Source organism: Capsicum annuum, chromosome 2 (genome assembly GCF_002878395.1).
Source record: "Capsicum annuum cultivar UCD-10X-F1 chromosome 2, UCD10Xv1.1, whole genome shotgun sequence".
Taxonomy (NCBI): domain Eukaryota; kingdom Viridiplantae; phylum Streptophyta; class Magnoliopsida; order Solanales; family Solanaceae; genus Capsicum; species Capsicum annuum.
This window is the reverse complement of record NC_061112.1, coordinates 74,288,447-74,304,923: the sequence shown is the minus strand read 5'-3', so window position 1 is coordinate 74,304,923 and position 16,477 is coordinate 74,288,447. Positions and strand designations below refer to the sequence as shown.

At 37.4% G+C, this 16,477-nt stretch overlaps 1 pseudogene; it reads left to right on the top strand.

The window, feature by feature from the left end:
* The first annotated feature begins 7,861 nt into the window (after positions 1-7,861).
* On the top strand, positions 7,862-16,021 carry LOC107857759 (annotated as a pseudogene).
* Positions 16,022-16,477: the final 456 nt, after the last annotated feature.

Here is a 16,477-nt window from a genome sequence, read left to right as displayed (position 1 = left end):
TGGGCACAAGAATGAAAGGATATTCTTGTTCAAGCCCCACATACCTTGGATTATAAATTTGAGAATAAGAGACTTGATTGGAACTTTTTTCTCACACTTTTAGGCTAAGATTATTGATGCCTTTGACTTGGGGAACTTAATTCTTGAACAACTTGGAGAAATCTCTGGGAGATTCTTGAATTTCTTGGAGATGATTTGGATTTGGAAAAGAGAAACCCTAGTTCTCTAGATATTTCTTGGAAGTGATTGAAGAGAAAATGAATGGCTCTTCTCTACTTGGATATATATATAAGACCAAAATGGGCGAAAATAACCAAAATGCCCTTTTAAAAACAAGGTAAAAACTATCCATCGAGGCCTGTGACGGTCGAACTGACGGTCCGTCAGAGCAACTGACGGTCCACTAGATCATCCGTCACTCGAGTGACAAAATTGGGACATTTTGCCTCGACGTGATGGTCGAAGTGACGATCCATCAGGAAACTGACGGTCCACCAGATCGTACGTCACTTGGGAGCCAGAAATGGGACATTCTGCCTCAACTTGACGGTCCGCTAGATGGTCCGTCAAATTTTTGGCGTCCCACCATTTTGGCCATCGCACGATGGCCAGAAAAAGGGGTTACTGCCTTGGCTTGATGGGACAATTGATGGTCCACCAAGGATTTGACGGTCCACCAGATCGATCGTCAAACCTGGGCGATCCTGATAATGCTTAGTAAAACGGCCATAACTTCCTCGTCCGATGTTGGATTTTGATAAAATTGGTATCGATGGAAAGTTTATTCAATGATATACATGATAGAAAGTAGAAATTAGAGAAATACAACATAATATAAATATCAATTACTTTGGAAACCACCCTTATCCACTCAAAAGACAGATCTAGGCTTAAGGAACGATCGGGGTATTACAATATCTCCCCCTTGGAAACATTCGTCCTTGAATGTTGCTAGATAGGTCAAGAATAAGAGGAAAAAATGAGGACACACGGCTGGAATGACCCACTCGAAAGGCTTACTTTACTCTAAACTTTTTGGTACTGCACAGAATGCACAAATCATAGAGAGAGTAACCATATAGATGAATGCACAACTGAATTAAGGAAGAATAGTATCTTCGGCTTGATTTGAACTCGTGGAGAAGAGATGAAGGAACTTGGATCGCATGTCTACTTCATCTTCCCAAGTAGCGCCCTCGACTGATTGATTTTGCCATAAAATTTAACCAAGCGAACTTCCTTGTTCCTTATTTTTTGAGCTTGATAATTTAAGATATCGACTGGAAATTCATCATACGAAAGGCTATCCTGCCCATCAAAGCTTTCTGGCGGATCAACAACAACAGAGTCACCAATGTGTTTTTTTAGCATAGAAACATGAAATACAGGATGGATAGCTAACAACCCTGCAGGCAACTCAATCTCATAAGCTATTTTCCCAACATGATTCAACACTCTATAAGGGCCAACATAATGAGGACTAAGCTTTCCTTTCTTTCCAAATCTCTTTACCCCTTTCATGGGCAAAATTTTTAAGTACACCAAATCATCAACTTCAAACTCAAGAACTCTTCTTCTCACATCTGCATACAACTTTTGACAACTCTGGGTTGTCTTCAACCTCTACCGAATCAACTTAACTTTCTCCATAACCCCAAACACAGCATCAGGTCGAATTACGGTAGCCTCACCTACTTCAAACCAACCTATGGGTGATCTACACCTCCAACCATAGAAAGCCCCGAATGGAGCAATTCCAATGCTAGCATGAAAACTGCTGTTATATACAAATTCAATCAATGGCAAGTGTTCATCCCAACTCCCTTTGAAATCAAAAACACATGCTCTCAACATATCCTCTTCCTCTCAGCCTGACCGTCTGTATGTGGATGAAAAGCGGAGCTAAGATGAATTTGGGTGCCAAGACCCTTCTGGAAGGCTCTCCAAAACTAAGAAGTAAATTGAGTACCTCTATCGGAGATAATAGACAACGGAACTCCACGCAACCTGACTAACTCTCGGAGGTACAGCTTAGCATAGTTATCAGTGGTGAAAGATGTACATGATGGCAAGAAATGCATGGACTTAGTTAACCTATCTATAATGACCCAAATAGAATCATGATGACAATGAGAAAGAGGTAAACCGGTGACGAAATCCATGTTCACCTCTTCCCACTTCTATGTAGGAATGCTAAATTCTTGCATCATCCCACCAGGTCTTTGGTGCTCTATCTTAACTTGTTGGCAAGTTGAACACTTCTCTACGAACTTCGCTATATCCTTTTTTATACCATTTCACCAATAAATTTCCTGCAAATTGTGGTATATCTTGGTAGCACCGGGATGAATAGAGTACCGCACGCCATGCGTTTCAGCCATAATTCTCTCCCTCAAATCATCAACATAAGGCACATACAATCTATTCTGAAATCTCGATACATCATCTCCCCCTTGGGAGAAAACCTCCACCTTTTGGTCTTTGACAGACCTTTTCAGTTTAACCAAATGAGAATCTATATCCTGCTTCTTCTTTACTTTCAAAACTAGGGAAGATTCGGAACTACTCTGAACCCAAACATTACCCTTAGCAGAGTCAAGCAATCTAATACCTAACCTAGCCAAACGATGTACTTTGCGGGCCAAATCCTTCTTATCTTCTTCTATATGCACTACACTGCCCATGGACGATCTGCTAAGGGCATCTGCTAATATATTAGCCTTGCCCGGGTGATACAGCACATTCATATCATAGTACTTTAGCAATTCCAACCATCGCCTCTGTCGAAGATTCAACTTTCTGTGAGTAAACACATACTGCAAACTCTTGTGATCCGTAAAGACATCAACATGAACACCGTACAAGTAGTGTCTCCAGATTTTTAAGGCAAAAACCACAGAAGCTAATTCGAGATCATGACAGGATAATTCTTCTCATACGGTTTTAACTGTCAGGAGGCATAGGCTATAACCTTACCTTTCTGCATCAACACGCACCCCAAACCAACTCTTAAAGCATCACAATACACCATAAAATCATCTACACTATTAGGTAGGGTCATCACAGGGGCTAAAGTGAGTCGAGTCTTCAACTTCTGAAAACTCTTCTCGCAGGAATCTGACCATAGGAATTTAACTTTCTTTTGGGTTAACCGGGTCAAAGGAGCAGCAATGGAAGAGAAACTTTCATAAAACAATGGTAGTAACTAGCTAGGCCCAAGAAAATCCTAATATCAGACAGAGAGATAGGTCAAGGCTAATTTTTCATAGCTTTTACCTTTTGAGGATCAACTCGAATACCTTCAGAAGAAACAATATGACCCGAGAAGGCAACTGGCCTTAGCCAAAATTCACACTTGCTAAATTTGGCGAATAACTGATAATCTCTAAGGGTCTGCAAGACAATTCGAAGATGATCTGCATGGTCGTTTTCATTTTAGGAGTACACAAGAATATCATTTATAAATACAATAACAAATATATCCAGGTACTGTCTGAACACCCGATTCATAAGGTCCATAAAAGCTGCTGGGGCATCTGTTAGCCTGAAAGACATGACCAAGAATTCAAAATGACCATAATGGGTACGGAAAGCTGTCTTTGGAATATCATACTCTCTGACTTTAAGTTGGTGATAGCCAGATCTTAAATCTATTTTCGAGAAATAACTGTCACTTTGTAGATGATTAAACAGGTCATAAATCCTGGGAAGAGGGTATTTGTTCTTGACTGTGACCTTGTTGAGCTGACGATAGTCGATGCACATGCGCAATAAACTATCTTTCTTTCACACGAATAGAACGGGTGTGCCCTACGGAGACATATTGGGCTTTATGCAACCCTTATCTAGAAGATCTCTAAGTTTCTCTTTCAACTCCTTAAGTTTTGCGGGGGCCATACGATACAAAGGAATAGAAATAGGTTGCATATTATAAAGAAGATCAATCTCAAATTCTATCTCTCTATCGGGAGGTACCCCTAGGAGATCTTTCGAGAAAACATCAAGAAACTCATTGACAACACTAATAGACTGAATAGTCGGAGTTTCAGACTCAGTATCTTTAACTTGAACCAAATGATAGATACAACCCTTAGATATTAATTTCCTGGCTTTAAGGTAGGATATAAAATGACTCTTGGGAGCTACAAAATTTCCAGACCACTCAAAAACTGGCTCGTTGGGAAACGGAAACTTGACTACACGGGTACGACAGTCTATAGATGTATAGCAAGAGTGAAGCCAATCCATACCTAGAATAATGTCAAAATCAACCATATCTAGCTCAATCAAATCTGTAAACATGATTCTATTAAGGACAGTGATAGGACACTTCTTATATACTTGCTTAGCAACAACAGATTCACCCACTGGTGTAGAAACTAGAAAAGGCTTAGAAATCTTTTCAGCACTGATTTCGAAATTCACAGCCACCAATGGAGTCACATAAGAAAGACTTGACCTAGGGTCCATCAATATATGCACATCAATATGAAAAAAACAAAGCATACCAGTAACAATATCTGGTGAATCCTCCTGCTCCTGGTAGGGTGGTATAGCATAAAAGTGATTCTGGCATTGACCACCTATAGTACTAGATGAGGCACCCTGAAGAGGAGTAGGATGAACTAAAGGGGCTGGAGCACTAATAGCCTGACTCTGGGGACGAACCTCACGACTCCCCTGTCTGGTATATGGGCAATCCCTGAATCTGTGGCCCAACTTACCGCAACCAAAACAACCCCTCCAATTGACTAAGAACTTACCAGGATGGTCCCAACCGTACTTCGAACATGGGGGAAGACGAGGTTTGTTACTCACACTGCCCTAGGACCTAGACATAGTAGACCCATTACCCTGCTCCTGCCTGATTCTAAATATGGGAGCACTGGATGATGAAGGTGCTGGCACAAGTGAACGGTTCTGGGACTGAGGGCGATTCCCTCCAGAAAATCTAGTCTGACCATACCCCTGTTGCTTTGATCTAACTCTCTTATTCCCTCTCACTCTCTCTCTCTCGTTCACCTTGTCTGCCTTAATCTGCTAAGCATGTATCATTAATCTACAAAGGTCCATGTCCCTATTAAGCATAGTAGACCTACACTCTTTTACAATATAACCAGATACACCAGCCAAAAACTTACTCATACTAGTTCTAGAATCAGCCATCATACCGAGAGCATACTTAGATAATTGACTGAACTTATGACAATACTCCTTAACTATCATGGAGCCGTCTCAAGTTTATAAATTTTTCTAGCTTCGCTTCTCTCAGCTCAAGGGGGAAGAATTGGTCTAAGAACACATCCTGGAATAACTGCCAAGTCATGGGAGTGGCATCATCCCTCTACTCTTCCTCTGCATCTCCACCTAATCATAAGCAATATCTTTCAAGCGATAGAAAGATAACTCCATACTTTCTTCTTCTGTTACATGAATAATTTGGGTGATCTTCTTCACCTCATCAAGATACATCTGTGGGTCCTCACCTGCCCTTGACCCATAAAATTCTGGTGGATTCATCCGCATAAAATTATGAACTCGAGCTATCGCTGAATTACCTTCTTACAGAGATGGAATTATAACCTGTGCATGGGTCTGAGCATTATCGGTAACCGCCGGGGCTAGCGCCTGAAAAGTTGCCCGAAACTCAGGTGGGACACTGTCTCACCTAAAGAATCAATGTTTTAAGCTCGTTCGTTGTTTCTGGGAGCTCTATGAGGAGGCATTTTCTATCAAAAGAGAGTACAAATTAATAGCAGAGAGAAATAGTCATAGGCATGATCAATTTTTGAAGGAAAGAAATGAATTTTTCCTAAAATATCTCGTAGCCTCTTGCTCATAGATGTGGCGCACTATACACCGATGATAAAGACTCTACGTAACGCGGTTAATCAGACTCCTTAGGAATCTTTGAACCTTAGGTTCTGATACCAAGCTTGTAACGCCCCCAAGATCCCATCCCGGGACATCACACGGTACTTAAGGCCACACGCGGCCTCAAGCTAACCCTCTAAGCCTGTCTTCACTTCTATAACTCACTATTACAATAATGACGCTGTAATAAGGAAGGATAATCATGTTATGAACATACTGGAATACAGAGAAATACTATCCTGTACAAACAAAATACTAAAAGTTTGTACATGTTGGTACTCTAGTCTGACAAAGCCTATACTACATAAGACTGAGGAACCATTGGGACAGATCCCCCAACTGACTCTTACTGAACGAAAAGGAAACAACCATCTATTAATAAGACAAAATCAAGGACATAGGTCGTCGAACCATGAGGACTCACCAACTGCAGAAATGTAGATGAAGGTACTCGAAGATCACTGTTTCTGCTGAGACTGAGCACTTGAACCTACATCATAAGAAAATATAGAACATAGAAGAGTATGGGAATCAGTACTTGGGAATGTATTGAGTATGTGGGGGCGTATGCAATGTTTTTAAATAATATCATAAATATAAAATAAAATCATACATGTTGACAATAATGACTCTCTTCGCTTGAATTTCCTGAAACATAATTTCCATAAATCATCAATAATAACACATGCTTCATAAATCTCATAAATCATTAGACTCAACTCAAACTCTTTGACTCATTACTTAGAATGACTTGGTAACGCAAGAAACTTAGATCATTATGGACTTGGGAGTTTCTTATAACTGACATAAACTAAACCATGTGAGTCACATGGAGTCCAACATTTTGCCCTCCTCAGGAGAGAGCCCCACATTGGCAGGAGTATCGTACTCTTGCCAAGGAGTACAACCTCAATTTCGCTATCACAATCCCATACTTGGCCTTTGGCCCATAATTATCAATATCAATCCTATGGTGGCACATATTTTTGGAGATATACCATATTTCCCACTCGGTGCTAAATACTCTTCCCAGACTCATCTCAGAATGCGTTAGGAAATCCATCTTAATCAATATCAACTCATGGGTCTATCATAGAGACCAAAACATATCTATATCTCATCTGTAAATCATATACAACTGTGGATTCCTAACTCGACTCAAAATTGAAACAATCTTCCTCAACATCAAGTGTATTGCTCATCAAATCATGTCAAATGTTAAACTTTAGAAAGACATCAAAAGACTCATTCTTAAATTTCAGTCCCAAATATTAATGTATATATTCAATAATTAATATTTCATAGAAAATCTTAAATCATGACACTTATCTCAAATCATTTAGAAATTATCAATACGTAATAACAATATGCATCTCATGGCATAAATCCTCAATTTAAGAAATATAATGGTAAATAAATCATAATAACAAACTTAATCAACTCAAATCTTGTAATTCATCAATAAAGTAATTTGGGCGTAAACCCACTTGCAAAGATTATGAAATTTCCATAGTAAAAATTAATTCTTTGGGCACAAAAATGAAAGGATATTCTTGTTCAAGTTCCACATACCTTGGATTATAAATTTGAGAATAAGAGACTTGATTGGAAATTATTTCTCACACTTTTAGGCTAAGATTCTTGATGCCTTTGACTTGGGGAACTTAATTCTTGAACAATTTGGAGAAATCTATGGGAGATTCTTGAATTTCTTAGAGATTATTTGGATTTGGAAAAGAGAAACCCTAGTTCTCTAGATATTTCTTGGAAGAGATTGACGAGAAAATGAATGGCTCTTCTATACTTGGATATATATATATATAAGACCAAAAGGGGCAGAAATAACCAAAATGCCCTTTTAAAAATAAGGTAAAAACTGTCGATCGAGGTCTATGATGGTCAAACTGAAGGTCCGTCAGAGCAACTGATGGTCCATCAGATCGTTCATCACTTGAGTGAAAAAACTAGGAAATTTTACCTCGACGTGATGGTCAAAGTGATCCATCAGGAAACTAACAGTCCACCAGATAGTCCGTCACTCGGGAGCCAGAAATGGGACATTTTGCCTCGACTTAATGGTCCCTTTGATGGTCCATCAAACTTTTGGCGGCCTACCATTTTGGTCATCGCACGATGGTCAGAATAAGGGTTTAATACCTTGGCTTGATGGGACAACTGATGGTCCACCAAGGACTTGACGGTCCACCAAGGACTTGACGGTCCACCAGATCAATCGTCAAACCTGGGCGATCCCGACAACGCTCAGTAAAATGACCATAACTTCCTCATCCGATGTTGAATTTTTATGAAATTGGTATCGATGGAAAGATTATTCAATGCTCTATATTATATAAATTAGAAATTAGAGAAATACAACACAATATAAATATCAATAACTTTGGAATCCACCCCTATCCACTCAAAAAACAGATTTAGGCTTAAGGAACGGTCGCGGTATTACAGCAAGTTTACCTAGCCGTGCCTATGTGACATTCTTGAAAGGTGAAAATGACTATGCAAAAAGGTTTTATTGGTTTGGCTAAAGGATTGACAAAGGTGAAATCTGCTTACCCTCTTGTGTTGGCGGTTTTACCTAACGTCCTAGAGGAACACCGCAACATACTGATCAACCAAGGTTGTATACTCAGGGAGATCGAGCCTATTTATCATTCTAAGAATTAGACTCAGTATGTTATGGCTTATTATGTCATCAACTACTCTAAAATCTGCATCTGGGAAGTACCTTGTGAAAATCTACTAGATAAGCTCTCAACTGTATTCTCAAAGAGTAATGGAACATAGAATCAGTAATGAATAAGGAAGAAACAGAGTGCTCACCGTTGGGCAGTAAAGAAGAAGATTATTGCAGTGATAACTATTTTCACTCAACTTGAGTGATATTTATAGAATCATACAATGCTTATAGAATTATCTATAACCTATGCTCTTAGCTGGCAAGTGGAATCAACTAGCTAACTAATTTGGAAGGTAATGAAATAGTAACAGTGACAGTCAAAGCTGTCAACTGAAAAATGACTGCTAACTAACTTTCAACTGTTAATTAACTGTCTTTAAGTATAATCTTCACGTAATAATCTCAACATTCCCCCTCAAGTTGAAGGGTGCAAGATCTTTAGCACACCAAGCTTGCTCAAAAGATGAGAATATTGTTCATGACTCAAACTTTTAGTTAAGATATCTACCACCCTATGATGTGTGGGTACATAAATAGTCTTGATCAACCCTACCTTGACCTTATCTCGAATGAAATGGCAATCAATCTCAATGTGTTTAGTTCTTTCATGAAATATAGGATTGGCTACCAATTGAATGGCAGATTTGCTATCACTCAACACTGTAATATGTTTATGAATAGAAATACCTAGATCAGTGAATAAACCTTCCAACCAAGTGAGTTCTGCTACTGCTGAAGCCATGCTTCTATACTCGGCCTCTGCAGAGCTCCTAGATATTGTATATTATTTTTTAGACTTCCATGAGACCAAGGAACTACCAAGTTGAATCACATAACCTGTAACTGATCTTCTAGTGTTAGGACATGCTACCCAGTCAGAGTCACACCAGCAAACTATGTCTGTAATTCTATAAGGTTTCATCCAAATACCTTGACCTACTGAGCCTTTCAAATATCTCACAATTCTATGTGCAGCTTCCAAATGGGACTTTTTAGGCTTCTGCATAAACTGACTTAGAGTTCAAATTGCATAATTAATGTTAGGTCTGGTGATTGTGGCATACATAAGCTTCCCTACTAATCTCTGATAAGAAGTAACATCCCTTAGGATTACATCATTTGTGATTCCTGTAGCTTCATCAAACTCGTCTGAGGTTAGTCTAGCATTAGATTCCATAGGTGTAGATGCTGGTTTTGCACCAGTAAGACCTGTTTCTAAAATCAGTTCTAGCAAATACTTTCTCTGATTTAGGATAACTCCTTGTATGGATCTCAACACCTCAATACCAAGAAAGTATTTAAGCTCACCTAAGTCCTTAAGCTTAAATTGCTGATGTAATGCCTCCTTGGCTGCTGTGATCATATGTTTGTTATCTCCAGTAATAAGCAAATCATCCACATACACCAAGATTATAACCATGCATGTTGTCTTCTTTAAAGTGAATAAAGAGTAATCATATGCACTCTGGGTGAATCCAACTTGTAACAAGGAAGAAGTGAGCTTAATTTTCCATTTTCTTGAGTCTTGTTTGAGCCCATACAATGAATTTAGTAACCTACAAACCTTGTGGTGTCCTTTTTGCTGAAAACCTTCAGGAAATTGCATTTACACTTCCTCATCTAGATCACCTTTCAAAAAGGCATTATACATATCCATCTGATAGAGGTACCATCCTTTTGATACCGCTAGAGCAATGATACACCTAACAGTCACCATTTTGGCAATAGGTGAAAAGGTCTCATGATAGTCTAGCCCTTCCTGCTGACTGTATCCCTTAGCTACTAACCTTGTCTTGAACCTTTCAACATCTCCATTTGCTTTGTACTTGATCTTATACACCCATCTTGATCCAATGGCACTTTTTCCTAGTGGTAGGTCGACCACTTACCAGGTTTTATTGTTCTCAAGAGCTTGAATTTCCAAATTTATGGCTTGAATCTATCTTTCATCTATAGCAGCTTGGCTAAAATGTTGTGGTTCTACTAGAGCAGATAAACCATTCACATAGAATTTATAGTTATCTGTAATGTTGTCATAAGATAAGTAGCTAGCAATAGGATACTTGGTACCTTTCCTCTTACTATTGGTAGTATAGTCCTTCAACTAAATAGGCTCTCTAGTCACTCTTAAGGTCTTTCTAGGTGGATGTTTAAGTATCATCTGCTTTTGCAGGAACATGTATAGAATTATCATCAGGTAAGTGCTCCTATGATGACATTGACTCAAATGCTTGATCAAGATTTTAACTGTCTTAAGGTAATACTTCTGCATTTGAGGGCTGAGTAGGTGTACTATCTTTGACGATATTTGAATCTATCTTATGGTCATAATCTTCATGCAATTGTAAAAAATCTGATGAATCACTCTCAATTTTCTTATTTGCAAAGGGAATACATGCTCTTGAAATACAACATCTCTATTGACAAACAAATCGTTTGTGTTCAATTCCATCAGTATGTACCCCTTTTGTGAAGTAAAATATCCCATTAATATTGTAGGTTTAGCTCTTTCAAAGAATTTGTCACCCTTAGGTAACACTGAAACATAACATAAGCAACCAACCACTCTCAAATGTACTAAGGAAGGAACCTTAGAAAACAATAACTCATAAGGGCTCTTGCCACCAATAACAGATGATGGTAGCCTATTCATCAAATATACTGTAGTTTGAATAAGTATTCCCTAAAATTTAATGGGTGTATGAGATTGGAATCTGATGGCTCTAGCAATATTTAAGATATGTCTGTGTTTTCTCTCCACAACACTATTTTGTTTTGGTATGTGTGTACAACTACTTTGATGCAGGATACCTAAGGACTTAAACAAATCTGAGCATTTTGAGTTAAAAAAATCTGTTCTATTATCTGTTCTTACAGTTTTTACAGTACCACCAAACTGATTATTAATCATGATCAAGAAATTTTTAAGAGCCATAATGGTTTTAGACTTAAGCTGCAATAAATAAACCCAAGTATACCTACTGTAATCATCCATATCTGTCAAAAATAATGCTTCTTATCAAAGGTTGGATTCTTATAAGGTCCCCATAGATCCATGTGTACAATATCAAAGTATGCAACAGATCTAGTGTCACTAATAGAAAATGTTAACCTAGTTTGTTTAGCTAATGGACATATATGACAATTGTTTAGCAACTCAATGTCCTTATTATGACTTAAAAGATCTAAAAGCTTTAATACTTGAGCAGATGGATGTCCAAGTCTTTTATACCATAAACTGACATCCTTTTGTGCTACTTTTGCTATCAGCTTTCTTGATCTTTTGTGTGAATCCTTATCTTTCCATTCACCTCTGAGAATGTATAGACCTCCTCTTTCTTTACCAATCCCCTTCACCCTGACATTTTAGAGATCCTAGAAGACACAAAAGTCAAGGTAGAAGGATATAAAATAAGATAACTGCTTAGTAACCTTGGATACAGACAGTAAGTTGAGCTTGAAATCGGGCATAAACAACACATCCTTCACTACTACATTCTGAAAAACTACTGCTTCACCGGTATGTGAGATTTCGACTTCTGTACCATTTAGAAAACTTACCTTGTCCACTCCTGGCCTAACTATTTTACTTGTAGACAACACGGTTTTATCTGCTTTTATATGGTGAGTAACACCAGAATCAACTATCCCCTCTTGTGACACAATATGAGATGATAAACATGTGACTATACCTGATATGTTGGCTTATTTCACATCTTATGGATCTCTGTTCAGCATCTCCATGATCTGTCTATATTCTGTATTAGTAAAACCTTGCCCCTTGGACAAAGCAGCATGATTGATCTCTTTGTTCCCTTCATCACTTGTTGACACACCATGTCCTGCAGCAGTAAAACTTTTGTGTGAGTTAACTTAACCTGCATATTGGTTAACTTAACCTGCATCATGTCTAGTTGTTCTGCCATATCCGTGATGACTATATCCTTTTGGACCCCAATTATTGTAATTCTGCTGCATTTTTCTTTGTTTCCAATCATTAGGATAGCCTATCAACTTATAGTAATTCTCTCTAGTATGACCACCGAAGTGACAGTAATCACATTTTTTCCTTTGTATCCTTGGTTTCCAAAACTTCCATTTGGCCCTCTATTCACTTGCATTGCAATAGGATCTGTTTTATCAGTGATGCTGACTGAACAAGTTAATTACTGCATTAAGAGTAGGTGTAACACCTTTAAGTAAAATTTGTCTTCTAGCTGAGTCATAGGAATCATTCAGCCCACTTAAAAACTGAAGAAATCTTAGCTCATATAGGTGATCTGCATACTCTTTTGACTTTGGACAAGAACATGATAGTGCTGGGATTAATGCATCATATTCATTCCATAGATTCTTTAATTTAGTAAAATAGGTTGCCACAGAAATAGTACCATGTGATAAAGTGTTGATATCCCTATGTAATTGATATAATCTCATACGATTCACCTTGTCAAAATGCTCCTTTAGGTCTTCCCATACTTCAAATCCACTAGTTGCATACACTATCCCACTCAATAACTCTGCACTTACAGTACTCATTAACCATGAAAGCACAATCGCATTGCAAGTCTCCCATTGTTCATATAGTTCTTCTCTGTAATTAGATTTGATATAAGTTCTGGTGACAAAACCATATTTCCTCTTTCCTAACAATGCAATTCGCATTGATCGACTCCATATACCATAATTCTCAGATCCAGTGAGTTTTATCGAAATTAAAGCGGCTCCAGACACTTCTGAAGCTCCTATGTATAAAGGATCACTCGAATCAATTTTAGATGCCATCTAAACTAACCAGATCAAGTAAGTTCAATTGTAGAGAAGAAGAGTCGAAAACACAATACAATGATTCAAGTAATTTCAAGCAAAGAATACTCTATGATCAATAGAAACCAAACCTTTACTGAGACAAATCAGAAAGTTGATGTAACAACATAGATTACAGCAGATAGAGATCCAAACTCCAGCAACGTATGTATTTAATGTGATCGCTGCTTTGATACCATGTGAAAATCATTAGATAAGCTCTCAAATGTATTCTCAAAGAGTAATGGAACATAGAATCAGTAATGAAGAAGGAAGAAATAGAGTGCTCACTGTTGGGCAGTGAAGAAGAAGCTTATTGCAGTGATAATGGTTTTCACTCAACTTGAGTGATATTTATAGAATCATACAATGCTTCTAAAATCATCTATAACCTATGCTCTTAGCTGTCAAGGGGAATCAACTAACTAACTAATTTGGAAGGTAATGAAACAGTAATAGTGACAGTCAAAGCTGTCAACTGAAAAATGACTGCTAACTAACTTTTAACTGTCTTCAAGTATAATCTTCACGTAATAATCTCAACATACCCAATAGCTTCTTGTTAAGTTTTGGATTTGAGTTTTAACTTTAACTTTTTGCACTACATGTGTATTCAGTCGTAATCTTTAATTTTGAATTTAGGTGCATACATTTACGGTGTGCAAATTTTATTACATGTCAAGCGTTTAACGTGACTAACTCTCTTGCTATGTTCGGTTTTTACAAATAAATATTTTAAAATAGTATTTTTTTCATATGTATCGAATACAAAAGAATTAAGTAAAAAACTCCACTAATTTTTTGTGAGAAACATCAAAACATTTTCTTTCATACCGAACACACGCTTACAAGGTTACACTCTTTTGTGACCAATTTTTCATATATATATATATATATATATATATATATATATATAAAAGAGATTAAATTGGTGCTAACTGCGAACTTTTTATATTTTTGTGGTGAGTAAATGCAGTTTGTGGAGTATAATAAGATGATATACTTGGATAGAGATATACAGGTGTTTGAGAACATAGATCACTTGTTTGACTTGCCAGATGACTATTTCTATGCTGTTATGGACTATTTCTATGAGAAGACTTGGAGCCACAGCCTACAGTACAATATTGGGTATTGCCAACCGTGTCCAGATAAGGTCCAGTGGCCTGAAGAAGATTTAGGACCAAAGCCAAGTCTCTATTTCAACGCTGGCATGTTCGATTTGAGCCCGGTCTCCGCACTTACAATGACCTTTCAAGTACCCTTGAAGTAACTCCTCCTACGTTATTTGCTGAACAGGTAACCTTAATCTTGATCTTGTCGTTTATTTTTGTTGTTTGATAGGGGATGCTTTATCTATGTATTTGAAAAATGGTCTTTGTTACAAAGTTTCAAATTTCACAGGTGAAACTTCATAAAATTTTAAAATTTCATTTGTTTATTCTGATATCTCATGACAATAGTTATATTACAATTATGGGGTTGAAAAGTCATCACTTGTGAATTTTACCCCTTAAAATCTTGTCAAAATGACTAGAGTGTGGGCAGAGGCGGACCTATATATAGAGTAGGGGGTGCACATGCACCCGCTAGCCTCGAGAAAAACTCTGTATATATAGGTTATATATCTGGATATATACTAGTGAATTTAACTAAATATATGTTGTGCATCCTCAAAAACAACTGATTGTGTTGGTGCAGTGGTTAAACTTGTAGCATAAAATGTTCTTTTTGGGTGGAGGACGTGGGTTCGAAACTCACCCAACTACAATTGTTTTATTGCTCCTTTTTCCAAGTACAATTTACTGCAGCATTATTGCTTCTCTCTCCCCAGACAATATTGACACACACATTATTTATGTATTTTAAATTTTATTCTAAAAATACAAGTTCTTCTCCAATTTAAAAAGGTAAATTCCCCCTATCGTATACTATATAATGTTTATTTTACTTTTATTTTTTAATCGTTGATTTATTTTCTATTTAAAAATTAGCAATTTAAAGTTTGAAATAGGCTTAAATCCAACGTTTTCTCGTAGCAACCATTTAGCAAACAAATCTCTCAGATTTTCTATTTTTCAAAAACTCTCTATTATTGTTGAAAATATAAAAGTGCATCGAATTCAAGTACGGTGAATAACACTCTTCTGTCATATTAAACCAAATTAATGATATTTAATAATATTAAGTTTCAAAGAACTATATGTCGAACTTTGGCACTATCAATTATTATGTTTAAATATAAAGGTGCACCCGTCAAACTCAAATCCTGGGTTCGCCTCTGAGTATGGGCTTGTGCAGGATCTATTGAACATGTTCATCGAGGACATTTGCAAGCCAATTTCAATTAAGTACAACTTAGTTTTGGCCATGCTGTGGCGCCAACCAGAGAATGTCGAGGTTGAGCAGGTGAAAGTTGTTCATTAATGTGCAGCAGGGTCTAAACCCTGGAGATACACTGGAGAGGAAGAAAACATTGAGAGAGAAGACACCAAGATGCTGGTAAAAAATTGGAGAGATATATACAATGATAAGTTTCTCGATCCAAGAACAATGTCATTAATATTAATAACAAATTCATGCATGTCAGCGCTTTCTGTGGCCCGCGGTGGCTTTCACCACGTTACTAACCCTTCCGCCGCTTAGCTTGGTGAAAGAAGAACCAGAATTAATAACGTTTGGCCTTCCATTTCCTTTATAGTTGAGGTTTATAGTGTTTTAAAGAAATTTATAGCACTGTAGTATATAGCAAGGTTATTTTGGCTTGCTCTTCTATGCTTACAAGAGAAGAGATGGAGTAACACGTATGTATGTATTTAGGTGAAGGTGCTATTTTAAGTCGTCCTTGAATTTGTATTGGGAGAATACATAAATGATCAATATGTATTATTAATATTTTACTGATCGTGTCATTTGGTTGAATGATTAATGTCTTGATGATGTGCATCCTTCTTTGCTGTCTTGAGGTACAGTAACTTGATCAAAGTGTAATTTTGTGTACAGCAACAGAGTAAAAAAAAGCAAAAGAAATCTTACAAATTTTTATTTTGTGTGCAGTACCAGAGTAAAAAGAAGCAAAAGAAGTCTTACACCATTATCAGT